A 23,003-nucleotide genomic window follows, 5' to 3' on the forward strand; every position below is an offset into this window, starting at 1 on the left:
TTTCCCATGAGGTTTTTCAGAAACTTTTAAAAAGGCTTTGAGGAAAATTCCTTTGGGTAAACTTTTTAAAAGGCTTTGGGAAAAATTCCTTTGGGAAAACTTTTTAAAAGGCTTTGGGGAAAATTCCTTTGGGGAAACTTTTTAAAAGGCTGGGCAGCTTTGTTTATGGAGGACAATGCTGCAGGGATATTTTGAACTGTGTACAGATAGAATACTGCGATTATACAAAAAGCCTCCAATGTTATTGAAATGGTCACGTTTTTAGAAACTTACACAGGAAAGCAGATAATGGGATGCCAGTGTGCCATTACGGACCACACCCTGAACCTGTTTTGACAAGCAGTGAGCGTGGTTACTGTGGCCCAGCCCGTTGTATTCCCAGGAAAACCTCAGTGGGCCTATTGAGTAAGTCTCTCCAATGCCTTATCTGTCTGTGCACATGACTTTCATGATTGCCTAGTTTGAACTTTGGGAAAAAATTTGGAACGATTGGATTGTTTTTGCATGCAAGTATCATCATTTTTTGTGCTTTGTATGTGTCAGATGAGCCCTGGGGACCGCAGGTATGGTGGAAGCTTCACCCACAACTGTGATTTGCATTCACCACAGGATGTTGGAGATGGTACCATAACTAATATACCAGAATGAGGTCCATATTCTTGGGATACACCGCAAAATCGCCTGGAGGCCACAGTGTGTGATACAAACACATCGTTGCTGGACTTCAGGACTGTAAGTAACGGAATTGTGTCAATGACAAAGACCGATTGTATGGTTCCTCATGATTCCCCGCATTTGGTGTACTCCTCTTTCTTGTTCTGCTGTTCCTTTTGTTCTGTTATGTCCTGATCCAATCTATGTTTTCGCTCCCCCATGAGCCTCGACATTTTATCCCCAAAAAACCAGCAGAATGAAGTGGCTGAGAAACACTTGCAGTATGTCAAATTGCACAGATTAGTTGAACTTGATAATCCCTACCTGTGATGTGTAAATAACATTTTTTCAAATCGATGTTGATACAATGTAAGAAGGTATTAATCAACCATAGCATTGTCAGTGATATTGTAGAGTGAGCGTATCACTGCACTTAGTTTGCCACTGATATCGTAAGTCCGACAAGATGGCACGTCAATTTTTATTTTTTAATAGATATGTATATCTAACAAAAAAAAAATTATATACATATTGTCATGTCGCCGGGGATTAAGATCCTCGACGACGGATAGCTGAAACGAGCTTGAACTCTGAGGCGTATTTCGAAACTTGGCAGGATCATCTTTTCGTGCGCGCGGGAAAGGCCCGAAGCCTTACCTGATCGGATGGCCGACGCGGGGTTATCCCTCGACCCACAAACAAAAAACGAACAGGACAAGAAATTGAAAGTCAACAAATAATGGTTTAATGAAAATAAATGCAGTACCATAAAACAATGAAAGGTGAGGTAAAAACTATATTCTCAGTGAGGAACCCTCCACATGGACACAGAGACACGACAAAGGAAGACAAATGAAAGAAAATGTGTTTGCATGGTGCGTTGGCCGTTACTCAGCCTGGCGTCTTGAAACGGCCCTCGAAAGCCTGGTAGTCGTCAAACGGGTTCCTGAGTCACCACGCGGGGACCGCACAAGATGGCGCGCAGATGCACCCGTAGCAGTCACCGACCCGTGGAGCGGCGGCCAAAATCCTTCCTCCTCCGATTGTCATGATCTCCCGAGCTCCTAACACTCGCCTCACTAGCGCACACCGCTCAAAGCGCAGCCGCCTCCGTCGAAGGCACAGGGAGAGCGATATAAAATGCAATAGTTCTCCACGATGCAAGGGCCAGAGAGAGAGAGAGGGATGGGGAGGGGGAGAGGATGCATCCTCATTTGTCCCTCACTGCCGTCACTCCCCGACCAATCCTCACACCCCCACCACATCATCCCATGGCTCCCCAACCACTCACGAAGCTCGGGGCGTTGTTTCTCCGCCATGAGTCATCAAGGCGGAGTCTAGCCGCCGTTTGGGAATGTTCAGATGACATCGGCGGTCGTGGGGCGGGGTTCACTTGCCCGATGGAATGTGCTGTGTTTCTGTCGGGCTTGTCAGTGTTGTAGCAATGAGCCGATTGCATGGCTGGCCGAGTGAATGCAAAAACATAAGGAAAAATCACAGGAGGGCAATTACATACTGGGGATTATCCTTAAGCCATACCTAATTAGCATAGCTCCACCCCTCGTATGGAGACACATACACGATCTTATTCTATACAGATTCCCTATTTATTACATGGAGATTCTTCTTCTTCACGTCACACGGACCATGCTAATTTACACAATCCTGACTTCACTAAGGTATTTCATTACCTACCCCCACAAACGTAACAATATCTTGCTATACTTGTTTGTGTGTATTGTGAGTACCTTGAACCTCTTAACTGGAATGGTGACTATGAATGCCTGTGCCAAAGCAGCACTAGCTGCAAGGGTCCTGACTGCTACACATCCCCCCTGTTAGGTACCTGTTGACAGTGAATAATATCTTTCAATTGCAGCCCATAAAATAGATATCAAATTAAATGTGAATTCCAGCTCAGGTAAAAATAAAAACATTCCAATCACCAGATTCAGTGGTATAATGGTTAGAGTGTCTCCGCTTTGAGTCTGGGAGGTCAGCAGTTCGAACCACACCCAAGTCATACCAAAGACTTTTAAAATCGTAGGTGCTGCTCCCTTAGCTAGACACTCAACAATTAAAAAGGGACAGAACACGGACAAACAACAATATGTTAGCGGGCAAAGTGCAGACTTGGATGGGCCTATAATGGACTCCTCCTGCATTGAAGTTCCTTGTAATTACCCTCGCCAGAAGAGCGGGTATTGCATTTGAGTCCGCTTGTTTGTTACTTGCCGGAAAAGATTCCGGCAAGTATGTTGGTTGGTTGGTTTGTCTGTTTGTCTGTCTGTCTGTCTGTTTGTCTGTCTGTGCGCAGCACTACATCTACACCGTTACACATAGAATCGCCAAACTTTACACACATATTTGTCTTGCCCTGGAATGGACTGTGCCCAATTTTTAACTCTCGGCCCAAGGCCTCCATTATGACGTCATAATTCGACAAGTACAAAACTTCATCCAATCAAGATGCAATTTATTGAGCGACATGACAGCATAAACTGGTGGAGAAAAAAGAAATAATGATGACGTCATCGGTCATGTGGTTCGGCGGCCATCTTGGAAAAACCGAAAAATTTTGCACCTCTATATCTCCGAAAGTGCTGAATAGAAAAAATTGAGACATGGCTCATTGTAAAGAACTCTCCATGGGGAATAAAATATGTTAATGATGATGTCATAGGTGCCTCCATTATGACATCATAATTCGACAAGTACAAAACTTCATCCGATCAAGATAAAATTTCTTGAGCATCATCAAGGAATAAATTAGTTTAGAAAACAAATAATGATGACGTCATCGGTCACGTGGTTCGGCCGCCATATTAGTCCAAAATGGCCGATAAAAAAGTGCATTCTGGCAAGTCCTCGGTCTCTGACCGATTTTTCATTTGTCTGTTTGTCTGTTTGCTTGTCCGCACAGAATAAATATGATTTTCTCTGCAAGCGTTGGGCCGATTGACAGGAAATTTTCACCATAGGTGCAACTCCATCTGTACTATTTTTTAATTATAAATATGACGTCATACATCACGTAATATAGCCGCCATCTTGGAAAAAACCAAAAAATTGCACCTCGATAGCTCTGAAAGCGCTGCATAGAAAAAATTGAGACATGGCTCATTGTAAAGAACCCTCCATGGGGAATAAAATATGTTAATGATGATGTCATTTGTGCCTCCATTATGAGGTCGTAATTCGACAAGTACAAAACGTCATCCGATCAAGATGAAATTTCCTGAAAATCATATAGGGATAAATTGGTGGAGCAAAAAAATAACGATGACGTCATTGGTCACGTGGTTCGGCCGCAATATTTGTTTCAACACAAAAGCCTTAAAAACCACTGAAAACACATCCTGGCGAGGGTCTGCAATCTCTGATTGCTCTTTCTTGTTGGGACTTGAATCATAACTGTCCACAACATAAAGCCATGCCATCTGCTATCCTGCTGGCAGTAGCTTCAGTCATCCTACATTGGCTTGATAAACATTTTATTCACAATTCACCAGCCCACCTATTGGAGAAAGGAATTGATCCAGGACCTTTTTCTGGCTTCTTCCACACTGATGATAGCTGGGGAAGATATCGCAGACCTGGGAATGGCATGGCAAATTTTTTTATGGTGTTGGGGATGGGGCTCTCTCTGAAGGGGGAGGAGGGAAGTAACTTTTCTCCTACATCCTGTCTATTGTTAGCATTTCAAATCATAGGAGATAATAAAAAAAACTGGCAGAGTACACGCCCTACGGACAACCTTGTTCTAAGCGTGCAACACATTCTTCTGACACATACGTTTATTTGGGCAGTGCATAGGCAAGCAACTGACAGCTTCCTAAATCGCTCCGCCCAAAAAAAATTCAAGTCAATCGGATGAAAAGTGAGGATTTTAGAAATTTGAAAAGAAGTAGTTGACCTTTTGGCCGATGTTGACCTCACAAATAATTGGTGGTTGGATTCAGTGATCTGATATGCAAATCGTCTTCAAATTTTATTTAATCGGATGAAAATTGACAATTTTAGAAATTCGGCCTATGTTGATGTTTTGGCCTATGTTAACCTCAAAAATAGTTGGTGGTAGCTTTTAGTAAGCTGATATGCAAATCCTATTCAGATTTCAAGTCAATCGGATGAAAATTGAGGATTTTAGAAATCTGAGAAAAGTGGTTGACCTCGGATGTTGTCAACTCGGATGTTGACCTTTTGGCCTATGTTGATCTCAAAAATAGTTGGTGGTTGAATTCAGTTGAGGTCTACATAGGTTGAAGGTCAACCACTTTTTTAATTTCTAAAATCCTCAATTTTCATCCGATTAACTTGAAATTTAAAATAGGATTTTCACATCAGCCAACTGAATTCAACCACCAACTGTTTTTGAGATCAGCATAGGCCGAAAGGTCAACATAGACCAAATTTATAAAATTGTCAATTTTCATTCGATTAACTTACAATTTGAAGACGATTTGCATGTCAGGTCACTGAATTCAACCACCAATTATTTTTGAGGTCAAAAGGATGCTCTACTGAGTGGCATTCTCCTTTGTTTTGTTTTGCCAAGTGTCACTCTATGAGTGATTTTTCATTTGGTTGTTGTTTGGAAATTTCATCCCTCTATGTTTTTACATTTATTTTAATGTTTTTTTTTCTTGTAAAAAATAATCCAGGGGTGACAAGTCTGTGGATCTCTGGGACTATGACAATCCAGTTCCGTGAGTGATAATGTGATTAGGAATTTTTTTTCCCCCTCAGCCAGGTGAGACACTCCTGAGAGGTGTTGGATGTGACTCCATTTTGTTGAAACCACATATTTTCATTCTTTCTCAAACTGTTAAATCGATGTCTTCAGGATGTGAAGATAACTGATGTCACCGTCACTGCCATTTTGGTATTATGGTCTTCAAAAAAACTGGGCCTGGAGATTTGTGACAAACTCAATCCACACGAAATGGATTTTCAGAGAGTGAAGTGATACTTCATGTTCTTATTTCTTTTCCAATCCATGAAATCTGCCATTCTGTATATTCGTCATCCCATTAATGTAAATATTGCACTCATCAGAGAAAATTATGTACCGATAATCGATACTGAGGTCTTAATTCTCCAGTGATTCAGAAAAGCTGTTACAAAATCCATACCGCCATGTGTGATCATTTTCACCAATTTTCTAAGGAAAAGCTTGGATATGTGACTGATTCCTGTTTCAGTTGAGAGTCGTCTTGTTGATTGCATGGACTTCTCTCCATGGGTTGTCCTACAGCTCAAATAGTCTCTGGACAGGAACTCGAACACCATCCTGAACATCTTGAACAGCCCTTATTTGTGTTTTGTAATGATCCATATATTTCATCTTTCAAACTAATGCCTTTGTTATTTTGTAAGTGTGCAGGTACCTATTCCTGCCCTGTGTTTTACCTGTTCCTTCCCTCAACCGCAAACAGGTACAAATTATTTTGGTCTTTGGTTAAAGTAGGTTGAAGCCCGAAGCCCGAACAAAGCCCGAAACAAGTGTGTGTCCACCCTCAGGAGAGCCAGGAAACAATATCTCTCCGTTCTCAAGACCGAACTCTCTTATCTGTCTCCCTCTTCCAAATCCTGGTGGCATCTGGTCAAATCTGTTTCTGGTGTTTGTTCCCCCTCCATCCCCTCCCTTACCTCAAACGGCCACACGGCTGACTCCGCACGTGAAAAAGCTGAATGCCTCAACTCTGTGTTTGCCTCTAAATCCTGTGTCCCAAACCCATCCCTCTCTGTACCCACCATACCCAGTCGTACCCAGCTGCTCCTGGACTCCGTGTCCTTTCCTCCTGACAAGGTGGAAAAGTTTCTGTCAACCCTCGACTCTGATTCTGCAACTGGACCTGACAGCATCAGCCCACGGGTCCTAAAATCCTGTTCTTCCGCTCTTTCACTCCCTCTCTCTGTTCTCTTCACCCTCTCTTTTGCTCAAGGTCAACTGCCATCTGCTTGGAAATCAGCCAACATCATCGCTTTGCACAAAAAAGGTGCAAAAACAGATCCTAGCAACTACAGACCAATCAGCCTTCTCCCAATTATCAGCAAAGTCATGGAATCCATCATTGCTTCGGATATGAAATCTTTCCTCTTCTCCAATGGCTTGATCTCTGATCATCAATTTGGTTTCAGACCAGGTCACTCTACTCTGGACATGCTGCTTCTGCTGTCTCAACAATGGATGGAGGTACTCAATGCCAAACAGGAAATTAGAGCTGTCTCCCTCGACATATCACGTGCCTTCGATACGGTCTGGCACCCCACTCTGCTCACCAAACTCTCCTCCTTTGGTATCCATGGAAATCTCCACGCATGGCTGGCGGACTTCCTCTCTAGTCGTAGTCAACGTGTGGCCCTTAATGGGTTTCTCTCATCTCCTCTTCCTGTTCAGGCTGGAGTTCCCCAAGGCAGTGTTCTGGGCCCTGTGCTCTTTCTGGTCTTCATCAATGATCTCTCTGACTCTCTTGAAAATCCTCTCTATCTCTTTGCTGATGACTCCACTCTCTGCCGCTCCATTCCTCATCCCTCAGATCGGCAGTCTGCAGCCTCCTCACTCTCTGCAGACCTGGACAAAATCACAGACTGGGCAAACAAGTGGAACATGTCTTTCAATCCTGACAAATCTCACACTCTTACGATGTCTCTCGGAAAAGACCGACTGGACAACCCTCCAATCTACTTTCTGAATAATCCTCTCCAAGAAGTTCTGTCACTCAAGCTTTTGGGTCTTACTATCTGCCATGATCTTTCCTGGGAAAACCACATTTCCAAGCTGGCCTCCAAAGCAGTCGCCGATTGGGCATCCTCCATCGTGCGAAGTCCTTCCTTGGCACACCTGAGCTCCTCACCACATACAAGGCTTTCATCCGCAGCTCAATGGAGTACTGCTCTCCCCTCTGGGCTGGTGCTCCTGCCTCACACCTAGCTCGTCTTCACGCTGTTGAAACCAAAGCGTTCAGAATCATTGGAATCTCCCACGATGACGCTATCTCCGAGGGCCTTTCACTTAATCACCGCAGGCAGGTTGGTTGTCTTTCCGTCTTCTACCGACTCCTCTCCGGCCTTGCTCCCCCAGCTCTCTCTGGGCTCTGTCCCCCAAATATTCCTGCAGGTCGCACAAGATCTGCCTGCAACCCTCTTATGGTTAAACTGCCAAAATCAAGACTCTCTGCTCACCTTCACTCCTTCATTCCTCTTTTCTCCGCCTCTGGAACAAACTCCCTCACTCTCTTCAATCCCACTCCTCCCTCCAGGTCTTTAAAACGGCTGTTCACCACCATCTCTTATCTTCCCCAATCCAAAACCTTGATCTTTTCTACCCCCGCTAATTTCACCCCAAATCCACTTTTTTGAGGTGACTTTTGACTTCTTTCCTGGAAGTCCTTGGTGTCCTTGCGTTTTATACCTATCCTGCCTCCCCCCAGGCCCTCTCCCTCCAAAAACATCTCCCGATGTCCCTGCTCTCAAATGTTGTGTTTGTGTGCTTCCTCCCCCTTCTCTCCCCATCTTGTCGACCGCTCCCCTTTTTATATACTTTGTTTGCTTGTTTGTTTGATTTGTTTGTTTGATAAATGTTAGCTCTTTCACGAGCCTCGACTCTGTATACAAAAAAAAAGAAAAGAAAAAAAGTAAGAGGACCAGAGTGTTGTTGTTCATCACAGTATAATTTTGTTGGATTTCAAAAGCCATGGTAAACACCGTGCTTGCTGCTGTCTTGGTGAATCGTCATGCTGTAGTGATGTGTGAGCTGTTCGCACTCGGTGTGTTCGCAATTTTGATGTGTCAGCCTCTGATTTAATAAGAACAAACTCCAACATTGGCCTGCAATCCCATGGGAATTTTCTGTCGCATTTGTCCTGGAAGAACATTCTGGGTGTGGATGTTTTGCTGCATTGATTCCAGTACATCTGGGCTAAAAGCAGGCCTGAATTGGCCACTCAAGAGCTGAAGCCCCGACCAATCGTGCACTATAGGGCATGATTCCTGCACATAAATGTACTCATGCTGTACTCATGCGGAAAGGTTTGTAACCTGGGTACTTCTGTAATGGCCAACCAAGAACCAGGGCATTATCTTTGCTTCTTGGCGTTTGCTTCTCGGTCATTATCTTTGGTTCCTCCTGGCTCCAGAGATTCACAGACATACAACCACTCAGCCATTGTCGAGTGCTGGCGCGGAGCCTTAAGGCCATTCTAAGCAACCGGCAAACAACATGTGATAGCCGAGAAAGTCAACCAGACCTTCGGCTCATTGTGTCCGCCATATATAAATTACAACCCACCTTGATCTTTGTTTCATGAGGCTCTTTGTAGTAGCAGTCAATACGACCACAGTACCACCGACCCAGATATACCTGTTGTTGTGAATAACCTTTCGCTGTCTACAAGTAAATGGACATGGAACAACTGAAAGCAAGCTCTAAATGACCTCACAGACGTAGTAAAGCAACAGGGCTCTACCAGCTGAACTATCTGGCGTTGTTATTTATTATACGCCCTGTTGTTTTTCATTTTGAGGGCCATTTGTCGACCTTTTGTTCCTTTGGACTGCTTAGCTCCTGGGCCGACGAGATTGCACAGAAGGAATGTCCTACGAGATGAAGTCAGTAGATAATGAAAGCAGTTGAAAAACTTATCAAAACAGGACGTTACTCACGACACATAGGCCTGAATGCGCCCAACCTCGTCAGATCTCGGGTAGTTACTATGGAGGGGAGAGACCATCGATAGAATGAGGGTAGCGCAGAACTAGGGGTCTGCAATGGCACAAAAACAGTGCATAAAATAATGAAACACTTTCGCTTATATCCACCGTGAGAAACCTACAGAATCGCTAACGTTTATGGACTTGCCCTTCCTCGGAGCAAGACTTAGGCCTACTATAGAAGCCTAGGTTTTCTATGCTCAGCGACAGCAGGATAGCTCAGTCTGTCGTGTGCTCCCTTCCGAGTTGTCTTATCGAGGATTGATTCCAAGCTCACTTCTTGTATGGAGTCAAATTTGTCGAAAAGGTGCCGGCCTGGGGTTGTCCAGGCAATGGAGTTTTTCATCCCTGAGGAGGCTGACCATCGAATCGGGATGTCATTGAAGCTGTCTGTGTACGTTAAAGGTCTTCCAGTATCTGTCCAAGAGGCCATGCTACTGGCGGCCTGCTTATCTTCCCTGCCTGAGGTGAAAATGGGATTGCGAAAGAGATGAAGATGTGAAGTTAGATCAAGTCAATAATGAGAACAGCGTTTCTACAGAAGAGACAAATTCATAGATTGAGTGAATAAAGACGTTGATTTACTTCCTCTGTTGAGCATGATTGGCAAATTATTTCCTCTTGTGTCTACATTTCCTTGTGTGTCTTTTAAGGAATGTATGAGTCCAAATTAAAGTTTAAATTATGGACATTCAACTAACTGTGCGTACAGAACCACACTATCATTAAACAAGTAAATTTGTAAAATGGCATGTGGAAGAAAGAGTAAATAGAGCACTCAAAGGGCCTCAGGAAGTCTTCAACAAAGCTTATTAGCCTCACCTGTTCCCAAAAGGATGGTGTGTGTGTGTGTGTGTGTGTGTGTGTGTGTGTGTGTGTGTGTGTGTGTGTGTGTGTGTGTGTGTGCATTTGTGTATATGTGTGTGTGCACATGCGTATGTGTATGTGTGTGTTTGTGCACGTGTGTGCACACGCATGTCTGTGTGTGTGTCTGTGTACGCGAGTGTGTGTGTATAGGTCCTGAATTGATGAAAAACGTACCATTACTTTTTGTTAGGTGAAAGGACTCTAAAAGAGTGTAAAGGTGTCTTATGTTGTCTAAAGGGGTCCACACATGTCCACACAGATCAACTTTAGTATAGTGCCTCCAGGTAGTCTTAGGCACAGTTCAACGCAGTTGTCGATTTTAATCTTATCATTTTTATGTCGAATTACAGTATATCACAAGTTATTTTTGTCCATATCCAAAAAAATGGTCGCATCCAAAAACTATTATAAAACGCAGCATTTCAAAATGTTGTAAAGTGGTTATGTTAAAACTTGGTGGATGAGTTGGGTAGTTGGTAAGAATGGGATGTTCAATGTGGATTATGTTCATGTGAAGAGTGTCCGTTGTTGATATTGTTTATGGGCCTACAGGCCCTAAAGGGATTGCATTAAAAGGGCCCTAGGTGATTTATGGACGGGAGGGGTGGAGGGTCCCCCCCCCCCCCCAGGGAGGGGGTGGAGGATTGCTTTCTTCCCCCCCCCCCCCCCCCCCCCCCCCCAATAGGTATTTGCTCCTTTCTCAGAAACTACACACACAATTTCGATGAAACTTGACCACAACCTTCATCACCTGTGATGTGCCAGAGTTTGTTCACGGCATTAAACAAAGTCGGGGTTTGAGAGAGTATGTGGGGGGGGGGGGGGAGGGTGGTTGACCCCCTAAAATAGGCATTTGCTCTCTTCTCCGAAACCACACAATTGTAGCGGTTACCGCTGGATGCACACAATCGCCTTGCACCGGCCAGAACACGGCCAGACGCGCCTCTCCCGGGCATGCCCGGACTCACTGTTCCCGGGCACGCCCGAACCTCCCGGGCACGCCCGGTCTCGCCTTTCCAGGGCTCGCCCAGAGCGTCCGGGCATGCCCGCTATCGCCTTTCCAGGGCTCGCCCAGAGCGTCCGGGCATGCCCGCTATCGCCTTTCCAGTGCTCGCCCAGAGCGTCCGGGCATGCCCGCTATCGCCTTTCCAGTGCTCGCCCAGAGCGTCCGGGCATGCCCGCTATCGCCTTTCCAGTGCTCGCCCAGAGCGTCCGGGCATGCCCGCTATCGCCTTTCCAGTGCTCGCCCAGAGCGTCCGGGCATGCCCGCTATCGCCTTTCCAGTGCTCGCCCAGAGCGTCCGGGCATGCCCGCTATCGCCTTTCCAGTGCTCGCCCAGAGCGTCCGGGCATGCCCGCTATCGCCTTTCCAGTGCTCGCCCAGAGCGTCCGGGCATGCCCGCTATCGCCTTTCCAGGGCTCGCCCAGAGCGTCCGGGCATGCCCGCTATCGCCTTTCCAGTGCTCGCCCAGAGCGTCCGGGCATGCCCGCTATCGCCTTTCCAGGGCTCGCCCAGAGCGTCCGGGCATGCCCGCTATCGCCTTTCCAGGGCTCGCCCAGAGCGTCCGGGCATGCCCGCTATCGCCTTTCCAGTGCTCGCCCAGAGCGTCCGGGCATGCCCGCTATCGCCTTTCCAGTGCTCGCCCAGAGCGTCCGGGCATGCCCGCTATCGCCTTTCCAGTGCTCGCCCAGAGCGTCCGGGCATGCCCGCTATCGCCTTTCCAGTGCTCGCCCAGAGCGTCCGGGCATGCCCGCTATCGCCTTTCCAGTGCTCGCCCAGAGCGTCCGGGCATGCCCGCTATCGCCTTTCCAGTGCTCGCCCAGAGCGTCCGGGCATGCCCGCTATCGCCTTTCCAGTGCTCGCCCAGAGCGTCCGGGCATGCCCGCTATCGCCTTTCCAGTGCTCGCCCAGAGCGTCCGGGCATGCCCGCTATCGCCTTTCCAGTGCTCGCCCAGAGCGTCCGGGCATGCCCGCTATCGCCTTTCCAGTGCTCGCCCAGAGCGTCCGGGCATGCCCGCTATCGCCTTTCCAGTGCTCGCCCAGAGCGTCCGGGCATGCCCGCTATCGCCTTTCCAGTGCTCGCCCAGAGCGTCCGGGCATGCCCGCTATCGCCTTTCCAGTGCTCGCCCAGAGCGTCCGGGCATGCCCGCTATCGCCTTTCCAGTGCTCGCCCAGAGCGTCCGGGCATGCCCGCTATCGCCTTTCCAGTGCTCGCCCAGAGCGTCCGGGCATGCCCGCTATCGCCTTTCCAGTGCTCGCCCAGAGCGTCCGGGCATGCCCGCTATCGCCTTTCCAGTGCTCGCCCAGAGCGTCCGGGCATGCCCGCTATCGCCTTTCCAGTGCTCGCCCAGAGCGTCCGGGCATGCCCGCTATCGCCTTTCCAGGGCTCGCCCAGAGCGTCCGGGCATGCCCGCTATCGCCTTTCCAGGGCTCGCCCAGAGCGTCCGGGCATGCCCGCTATCGCCTTTCCAGGGCTCGCCCAGAGCGTCCGGGCATGCCCGCTATCGCCTTTCCAGTGCTCGCCCAGAGCGTCCGGGCATGCCCGCTATCGCCTTTCCAGGGCTCGCCCAGAGCGTCCGGGCATGCCCGCTATCGCCTTTCCAGGGCTCGCCCAGAGCGTCCGGGCACGCCCAGCCTCGACTTGCCAGGGCTCGTCCAGAGCGCCCGGGCACGCCCGCTATCGCCTTTCCAGTGCTCGCCCAGAGCGTCCGGGCATGCCCGCTATCGCCTTTCCAGTGCTCGCCCAGAGCGTCCGGGCATGCCCGCTCTCGCCTTTCCAGTGCTCGTCCAGAGCGCCCGGGCACGCCCGGGCAGGTCCAGACTCGCCTTTCCAAGGCTCGCCCTTGACACCCGGGCATGCCCGGTATAGCTTTTGCCGGGCAAACTTCCCGACATAAATGTGTATATATATTGCTGCCCGATAAACGGGCTTGTCAGAATACCTGAGCTGTTTTGTTTCAATAAAGCAACTCGGACGAATTCCGTCTTTGGTCGCGTCAATTCTTTCGACTCGCGTTGGAGCGCAGTTCCTTCACAATTTTGATTAAACTTCATCACGACCTTCATCACCCAGCATGTAACAATGTTTGTTCATGGCATTAGAAAAATCGTGTGAGGGGGTGTACAGGGCGAGGGTGGTTCCCCCCCAAATTAGGTCTTTTCTTTGTTTGTTTAAAGTCTTATGATTACGTTAGTATGATTTTACATACTGCCCTGTCTTCTAGCAACCATTGAAATTGGTTTAAAATGTGTGTTGCGCCCAGGTGTGTTGCCCCTATTTTTTGTATTGTCTGAAAAAACAAGAAAACAGTGTAAATACATGGGTTCGACAAATGTTGTCTCAGCAGCAAAAACGATGTCCTGGGACTTATGACTCACGCTGTAGATGACTGAATGAATAACTTTATGACACATAACTAGTAAATATTGTTGGAGCAAGTTAAACTGCAATGACAATGAATAGTCCCAAGTGGGACAGACACTCGTTTCCCGATGGAGGGCGGTCGTTGTTGGGATGCATTGGGTGATAATGTTGATTTTCAGTTTGATTCGATGGAAAATTAGAGTCCCATGGGTGCTGTAAGACCTAATATCACGATTGGATTTGTGTAGTGAAAACTATGTAGGATAAGCAGGTCCTGAATTGATGAAAAACGTACCATTACTTTTTGTCAGGTGGGGTGTAAAGGTGTCTTATGTTGTCTAAAGGGGTCTAAAGTTATCTAAAAGGGTGTAAAGTTATCTAAAAGGGTCTAGAGTTTTCTAAAGGGGGCTAAAGTTATCTAAAGGGGTCTAAAGTTATCGAAAAGGGTCTAGAGTTTTCTAAAGGGGGCTAAAGTTATCTAAAGGGGCCTAAAGTTATCTAAAAGGATCTAAAGTTATCTAAAGGGGTCTAGAGTTATCTAAAGGGGGGTAAAGTTATCTATAGGGGTCTAAAGTCTTGAACGTGTCTTAAAAGGGTCATGAAGGGGTCATATATATATATATAATAAATAACCACCTTTAGAGGCCATTTTTCCCCGCAAGCGGGGGTTGGCCTTTTTCGGGAACCGTGGTTGTTGTTGTTTTTCGGTCCCCTTTTTGAAGCAATGTTTTACGGCCGGATGCCCTTCCTGACGCCAACCCTTTTTGCCGCCTTTTAACGACAAACAGGGAAAATCATGTCTTACAGGGTCATACAGGGTTACAGGGTTACAGGGTTACAGGGTTACAGGGTCTTACAGGGTTACAGGGACAAACAGGGTCATGAAAGGGTCATAAAAGGATTAAAAAGCGGTCTTAAGGGTGTAAAGTTCTAAAGGGTCTATAATGGGCTTAAATGGAAATAACAAGTCTAAAGGGTACATTCCAATAGTAGTTGGGGGTCCAAAGGTCTTTCCTGTTTTAAGGAATCTATATATAAAGTATAAAGTGTCAAAAGGGTCTTAAAAGTGACTAAAAAAATGACTCAATGGACTGTCCCCATGGTGCACCCCTATCCCCCACCCCAATCATGTCGTTCTTCAAAGAAACAGGGTAATAATGACATAATGAGGTTAAAATTCAATCATGAGGTTAAATCAAATAATGATTAAGGTCAAAGTTTAGATATAACCTTGTTGACCTTAACCCCCAACCTTGACTGTAGTGAATTTCCTTATTGCTCAAGCGAGGTTCGCTGTATACAAAACCAGGAAATCCCTAATACAGAATGACAAGTTCGTTTTTGGCATCGTTTTATGTTTGAAGCCTCATATAGTTTTAAACAAAATAAAGTTTGATTTTTCCTATTACACGTTGACTGATCACTTTGTTTCCTTTGATAAACTTCGGTGTGTACACAATGTTCTGTGTAAAATCTCTGAGGGATTACTGGTGTGTCATTTGTAATAGATACCCCTTTGAGAATGATGTTCTACTTTATAATAGCTGTATATGTTTTGTTCCTACCCTGCCTGTAGCTAAAAGGATTCCTGTTTGTTTGTTGGTTTCTTTCTTTCTTCTTCCTTTCCTTTTCTGTTGTGTCAAATTGTTGCCCCACAACCTTGCTGTCAATTTAACCTTCCGTGGGCTTTTCGCTCTTGCAGGAAATTTTTCTCAGAGATGGCTGAACGGATCTTCGTCAAACTTTTAGAGGTTCATCAGTGAGTGCCTGGGAGTGTTTTATGCCAAAAATGTAATTGTTTTGAAAAAAAAAAGTTCGTTTTTTTGGATGAAAGAAAATCTCTCTATTGTGCCTAAACCTCTTTGATTAATGACAGTTATATACAAGTACACATTCGCATAAATAAATACAAAACAATTACCAGACATTTGAACACAAATAATAAAACAATTCCGGAAGCGCTCGAAGTTGGTGGTACGGCTTCTTCTTCTTCTTCTTCTTCCTGAACATCATCATACTCGACTCAGAAACGTGATGAACGGCACATTCAACAACATATTTTTTATGTTTGGGGGGTAGTGATATGTAGAGTCAGGTAGATTTGTGTAGGTATCATGCTCCGGATGTCGGGTAAGAACCATCACCATGTAATAAGTTCTGTTTAGCCGAATGTCGGAGTAAGGTGTATCTTCGTGCCCGTCACGAGGAGGCGGGGCATGTTAACAAGCTTAGGGGAAACGGATAAATTATCCCTTGTATGTCTTACCCTATGTGATTTATCCTTTGGCTCTTTTGGCACCGCAATAGACACTAGTGAGGAAATGGCCATTAATTGCACGAAATAATAAATAATAAAACCAAACGGAAGCCAGTTCTGAGCACGGCCATTTGAACGCAGCAGATACATTTCCACGGAAGACAGGCAGGCCGAAGACACACCCCGAGGAGCCGTGATTGGCCAGGACGGAGCAAGAAGCAACTCACTATTGGGCGGGAGTTGACCAACGGGAAGGCCGGGGTGGGAAGGGACTCGTGATTGGCCAGGGCGGAGCATGAAGCTACCCGCGGATTGGTGAAAGGAAGGCCGAGGAGGAAGCAGAGCACCGATTGGCAAGGACCATCGAGGACGTCAGAGGCGCGCAAGAAGTGGCGTGCTGATTGTTGGAGAAGCGCTGATAACGTGACGACCTCACATTAAAAGAACTCGAGGACCGACAATTTCTCTCTCACCCTGGACTCTTCCTCTCTTGCCCTCTTGCCCTCTTGCCTTCTGACCCTCTCTGACCCTCCGATCTTGCCGTGTTCTTGCCCTCCTCTGGTTCCCTTGTTCTTCTCCCTTGCGCGTTTGTGCTTGGACCGGCCGTGTTCAGAGACGACACCAGGAGACGTGCAGAGTTTTGCAGGCGGAAACGATGCGCAGCTTGCCGCTACAGCGTGACGAGACCTCGTACGAGCGCTGCAGCGTGAATGGGTGCAACGAGGCCTAGTTCCCACCAACGCACGCGCTTCACGCGCAACGCCGGCCGGACCTCCGGAGCCTTGGAATCCTGGCGAGACCCCTCCACCCCCCCCCCCCTCCGCCCACCGCGCTGATCAGAGCGATAAACTACACACCATTATTTTCCAGTTTATTTTCATCCTGTGTCTGTGTTATAAGTCTGGTGTGGGGACGTCCCGATTAGGAATTGGATTTACCGTAGCGTTTCCTGTTATCGGCTTCCGTTTTAATAAATCCTTTCATTATTTTTTGTACATTTATGAACCCGGTTTTTGTTTGTTTATTTTCTGCAGGTTGGGACTGCTGGCGATTGCGACAGGTAAGCTTCAGCATCCTCTTCCCCTTACTTCCCCCACGTATATAAAATCCGCATTTGGGCATCGCCTTCGGAGTTAAAAGCTCACTATTGGCCATCCGTGACTCTCCTGGTGTTAACCAAGGGGAATCACACAACAATATATTCAACGAAAAGGTAAAATTGCGAAAATTTTACATTTGTGATGGATTCATATTTGGATGTAATTGCTTTTCCATTATATTTGCCCTCATTTCAAATATGTTAATGTTTCCTTTTCGCTTGAGCAACGCCGGGTGCTCCTGCTATAAACGTTTTTTTTTTTTTTTTGTATACAAGATCGAGGCTCATGTAAGAGCTAACATAAATCACAAAAAAAACAAATGCACACATAAAAAAAACATATAATAAAGGGAGCGGGAGACAAGATGGGAGCACACAAGTACAACAGTAGAGAACAGGGACATCGGGAGATCTGTGGGAGGGACAGGGCTTGGGCGGAGGAGGGATGGGAGGGGGGTGGAGGGGTGGGAGAGGTATAAAACACATTGACACTGCTAGGACTTCAACGAAAGAAGTCGGTATTTCAAAAAAGTGGCTCTGGGGTGAAATTAACAGGGGTAGAAAAGATGAAGGTTTTGGATGGGGGTTTTGGATAAGAGATGGTGGTGGACAGCTGTTTTCAAGACCTGGAGGGAGGAGTGGGATTGAAGAGAGTGAGGGAGTTTGTTCCAGAGGCAGGAGAAAAGAGGAATGAAAGAGTGAAGGTGAGCAGAGAGTCTTGATTTTGGCAGTTTCATGAGAAGAGGGTTGCTGGCAGATCTTGTGCGACGTGTAGGAATATTTGGAGGACTGAGCACAGACAGAGCTGGGGGAGCTAGGCCGGAGAGGAGTCGGTAGAAGACAAAGTCCACCAAACTGCCTGCGGTGAGTGAGTGACAGGCCCTCAGACTCAGCTTCATCGCGGGAGATTCCAATGATTCTGAAAGCTTTGGTTTCAACAGCGTGAAGCCGAGCTAGGTGTGTGGGAGGAGCACCAGCCCAGAGGGGAGAGCAGTACTCCATTGAGCTGCGGATGAAAGCCTTATATGAGGTGAGGAGCTCAGGTGTGCCAAGGAAGGACTTCGCATGACGGAGGATGCCCAGTTGGTGACTGCCTTTGGAGGCCAGCTTGGAAATGTGGTTTTCCCAGGAAAGATCATGGCAGATAGTGGGACCCAAAAGCTTGAGTGACAGAACTACTTGGAGAGGATTGTTGAGAAAGTAGATGGGACGGTTGTCCAGTCGGTCTTTTCAGACAGACATAGTGAGAGTGTGAGATTTGTCAGGATTGAAAGACATGTTTCACTTGTTTGACCAGTCTGTGATTTTGTCATGGTCTGCAGAGAGTGAGGAGGCTGCAGACTGCCGATCTGAGGGATGAGATATGGAGCAGCAGAGAGTGGAGTTATCAGCAAAGAGATAGAGAGGGTTTTCCAGAGAGTCGGAGAGATCATTGATGAAGACCAGAGGACAGGGCCCAGAACACTGCCTTGGGGAACTCCAGCCTGAACAGGAATGGGAGATGAGAGAAATACATTCAGGGCCACACGTTGACTACGACCAGAGAGGAAGTCCGCAAGCCATGCATGGAGATTTCCATGGATACCATAGGAGGAGAGTTTGGTGAGCAAAGCTTGGTGCCAGACCATATCGAAGGCATGCTATAATGTCAAATTAAACAGCTCTGATTTTCTGTTTGGCATTGAGGACCTCCATCCAGTGTTGAGTCAGCAGAAGCAGCATGTCCAGAGTAGAGTGACCTAGTCTGAAACCAAATTGATGATCAGAGATCAAGCCAATGGAGAAGAGGAAGGATTTGATATCTGAAGCAATGATGGATTCCATGACTTTCTTGCTAATTGGGAGCAGGCTGATTGGTCTCTAGTTGCAAGGATCTGTTTTTGCACCTTTCTTGTATAAAGCGGCAATATAGGCTGATTTCCAAGCTGATGGAAAATGACCTTGAGCAAAAGAGAGGGTGAAGATAACATGGAGAGAGGGTGTGAAAGAGCGGCAGAGCAGGATTTTAGGATCCGTGGGCTGATGCCGTCTGGTCCAGTTGCAGAATCAGAGTCTAGGTTTGACCGAAACTTCTCCACTTTGTCAGGAGAGAAGGATACAGAGTCCAGGAGCAGCTGGGTTCGACTCAGTAAGATGGGTACAGAGAGCGATGGGTTTGGGACACATGATTTTGAGGCAAACACAGAGTTGAGGCATTCAGCTTTTTCACGTGCGGAATCAGCTGTGTAGCCATTTGAGGTAAGGGAGGGGATGGAGGAGGAACGAAAACCAGAAACAGATTTGACCAGACGACACCAGGATTTTGAAGAGGGAGACAGGTTTGAGAGTTGAGTCTTGAAAGTGGAGAGATAGTGTTTCATGGCACTCCTGAGGGTAGACACACACTTGTTCCGGGCTTTGTGAAAGGAAATGAGATTGCCTTCCAGGAGGCGAAGGCAATTTGTTTCAGGGCAACTGCCTTACCACAAGCTTCAGTGTACCATGGACGGGAGGAAGGGTATGTCAACTGAAGACGAGATGGGATAAATCTGTGCATGAGAGAGAGAGCAATTTCATTTATACTTCATAGAGAGCTTTTATTCTTTACTTGGGGTACAAATACAAATATGTCTGAGGGGTAACATTGGCTATGTGGCCGTGGCCTCATTTGGGGGTGTGGGGGACCAGGAGAGGGATGTCAATTCTCTATGTAAATGTGTACCGTGTAGCGCCACCTGGTGATGGTGGCAGAGGGTATTACAATTTCCTTTTTTTAACCTGGGCAATACTGATATTATGAAGCACTCTTTGCACAGGTAAAGTTTTCCTCCTTCCCTTACGGGGCCTGTCAAAGCCACTTACCCCCCCCCCCCCCCTCTACCCTCCCCACTCCCCCGCCAAAAGATGTATATGGAGTTTATGTTTCCCCTCCCGATACCTTCCTCGCCCCTCCCTCTCCTGCTTTCCCTCCCTCTCCTGCTTTCCCTCCCACCCCACCCCGGCAATGCCTGGTACTCCTGCTAGTCTCCAATAAAACCACTCAGATTATAAACAAAGTCCTCACTGCAGCCTGTTACTAATCTTTTTGGTTTATCCTTGTATCCAATCATCGTCTTGCATTTTCTGCCAAGCAGCAAATGAATTGTTTTCTTTGGAATTTCATTTGAGCTTTTGTTTATAAATCTGCTTTGGACTTTGTACTTTGCCTATCAACTTCTGAATAACTTTCACTTGCGGTCTATCTTCATCTGAAAATGATTCCCCCTATTTCTTTTTTTGGCTTGAGTAAGTCCTGCTCCTTGGAAATCCACGGCCTATTATTCAGATACATTTTAACAACTTTATAAGGATTAGCAGGACTGGCAGGATATCCTCGACCTAGAGGTATGCACGCTCGTCTCTGAGCGATCCCTTACGAGTTTGAATATTGGTCCAGCTACAACCACAATGGCTGAAACCTCCGCTACCGAAGATGGATGGAGTCTGTTTTTGAATGTTTGAATGAAGATGAATGATGAAGATGGATGGAGATTAAGATGTTTTCACCCCTGTCCGTTTGGCAGTCTGTCTGTTTGTGAATCGGATATCTCAAAAGGTTGTGGGTGGATTCAAATAAAATTTGGTGGAGAGGTTGGGTATGTGACAATGAATAAATGATTCAATTTTGGTGAACATCTGGATCTGGATCTGAGAAATTTTTAAGTGATTCTTCACCATTGAGAGATCAGGCAAAAAACGATATATAGCAGGATGTCTCAAAAAGTTGTGGGCGACTTGTGACAAAACTAAGTGGATGAGTTGGGTAAGTCACAAGAAGAAGCCGATTAGAGTTTGGTTCAGATCCGGATCCAAATGGCCGAAAATTATGGCCGAATGCCCTTCCTGCCACCAACCCTGTTCGTCGCCTTTTGCAACACACAGGGAATTACCAGTGAACTGGTACTCAATTTGCCGACCTCGGAAGGTATGACAGGCTGAGTCAACCCCCCTGACATTGATTCTGCAAGCGACCGGGATTCGAACCCAAGATCCTCGGATCCCAAGCCGGCACCCTAACCGCTAAGCCAGCACCAGGCTTAACTTGACTCCCCAACCTTGGCTATAGTGAATTTCCTTATTACCTCTGCCACTGGAAAATTTAACCTTCCATGAACTAAATCTTCAAGACTCTTCTCATAACGATAGTCTGAAGTGGTAGCTTCAATCCTCCCTTTCTAATGCGATGATGAGCACCATCCTTCTTGCCCCTTTCCCGTTTCCCCCAGTTGAATTTCTCGCAGAAACTTATTGTAACCATCCAGTTTGACATGCTTTCGGGGATTTATACCTGCCGTTTGCATGCTATCGTGCATGTACATGCTGCTTAACAGGGCTTGGTCGTAGTTAGCGGTTAAAGAGTCAAATATGGTTTAAAAAAAGAGCCGCAACAGGAATAAAAGGATGAACGGTCAATGTTTGTGGCATGATGACGACGAAAGATCAACCAACCACGAACACACAAAATGCCAGTGGTTGGTGGGTGGACTTTAAATATTCCACAGTGTCCTTTGCGAAGAGTAGGTGAGCTGTTGGCACCCTGAAATGTTTTTACAAGTTCCTGCTGTAACGTACAGGGGCCACTGGATCGGTGCCATAATCGTGCCTCCAGTAAGTCGTGCTACCTGCACGTCCTGTGGCTGAAAGATAATGGATAACAAAAATCAACAAGGAACTTGATGCACTCAGAGCAGGTAAATGTCACCTTTTCATCCACTGATTGAGCCCAATTCAGAATGCAGTCCAATCTGTACAATCAAGACATGCTCACAGATCCTCAGTGACCTCGGTGCTCCAAACACACCATTTCTTAGTACCGCAATCACTTTACACCTTTTCAGTTGCTGCTTGCTGGAAGGAAGCAAAGAATTGTTATTGCAGACAGATTTTCCCAGCTGAGGACAAGAATTGGTACGAAGAATGCTATTGTACTATAAATCCAACGTTGTACCCTTCCATGTGTGTTGTTGTACTGATTGCTCATGTATGAAATACAGTGTCCAATCCACGTTAACTAGAATCCCCTAAAATATTTTTTTGCTGAATCAGGTGATGAAGGATCACAACTTCACTCATTCGTTCCTCTTTTTCCCAAATGTGGAACCAACTCCCACATTCTCATTCTTCCTTCCAGGTCTTCAAGACGCTCAGCACCATCTGGTATCATCGATTGATTAGGTTCCCTCGGTAAGTAAAAGGGTTAAAGCTCAACAACAAGATATTCAAAATCTGGTGTACGTATCTTGAAAATTGTAATTCATCCATTTTGTTTTATGATTCAATAATTCTCATAACGATGGCCGGATGTGGAAGTTTGAATCCTCACGTTCTAATGCACTGACAAAGACCGTCCTTCTTGCCCCTTTTTCTCAGTTGAATTTCTCAGGAATTTCTCCATAACAATTGGGTTTGACACACGCCTTAGGGCGATAGCTCATAAATTCCAAATGTGTGATGGATATGTTGTTTGCCTGGGCATGGTCACAGTTGGTGGTTAAAGACTCAACCCTGAGCAGCACAAACAAGAAATAAAGAGCTACAACAAGAATAAAAGCATGAATCTCAATGCTTTTTGGTCTCGATCTCAAAATCTCAAATCTCAATAGTCAATGTTTTTGGCATGATTACGATGAAAAATCCACCAAACATAAACAAAAAAAAATACAGAAATAGTGACAGAAATGGAACAGGAAATATACCAGTGGTGGTCGCCACAATACTACACCTCCTACAAGTAGCACATTTACAAATTTTTCATACTGTTATAGCCATTTCCATCTCCCTTATTATATATATATAGCCTGGTGTTGGCTTAGCGGTTAGGGTGCTGGCTTGGGATCCTAGGATCCTGGGCTCGAATCCCGGTCGATCGCTAAATTAACACCAGGGGGGTTGACTCAGCCTGTCATCCTTCTGACGTCGGCAAATTGAGTACCAGCCTGCTGGGATGAATGATCCCGGTGTGTACCCTGGCTTAGAATAGGTACACCGTATCCCCGCGCATCGTAAGAGGTGACTAAGGGTTGGCACCA

The 23,003-nt window shown here is 46.4% G+C and overlaps 1 long non-coding RNA gene across 1 annotated transcript; it reads left to right on the forward strand.

Annotated features, from left to right (window-relative positions):
* The first annotated feature begins 352 nt into the window (after positions 1–352).
* On the forward strand, positions 353–22,240 carry LOC137419476 (uncharacterized). Its single transcript, XR_010982892.2, has 4 exons — positions 353–405; positions 544–732; positions 16,892–16,917; positions 22,106–22,240. It is a non-coding gene; the product is annotated as an uncharacterized LOC137419476 (long non-coding RNA).
* Positions 22,241–23,003: the final 763 nt, after the last annotated feature.

The sequence above is a fragment of the Myxine glutinosa genome, chromosome 1 (assembly GCF_964187855.1).
Source record: "Myxine glutinosa chromosome 1, kmMyxGlut1.1, whole genome shotgun sequence".
Taxonomy (NCBI): Eukaryota; Metazoa; Chordata; class Myxini; order Myxiniformes; family Myxinidae; genus Myxine; species Myxine glutinosa.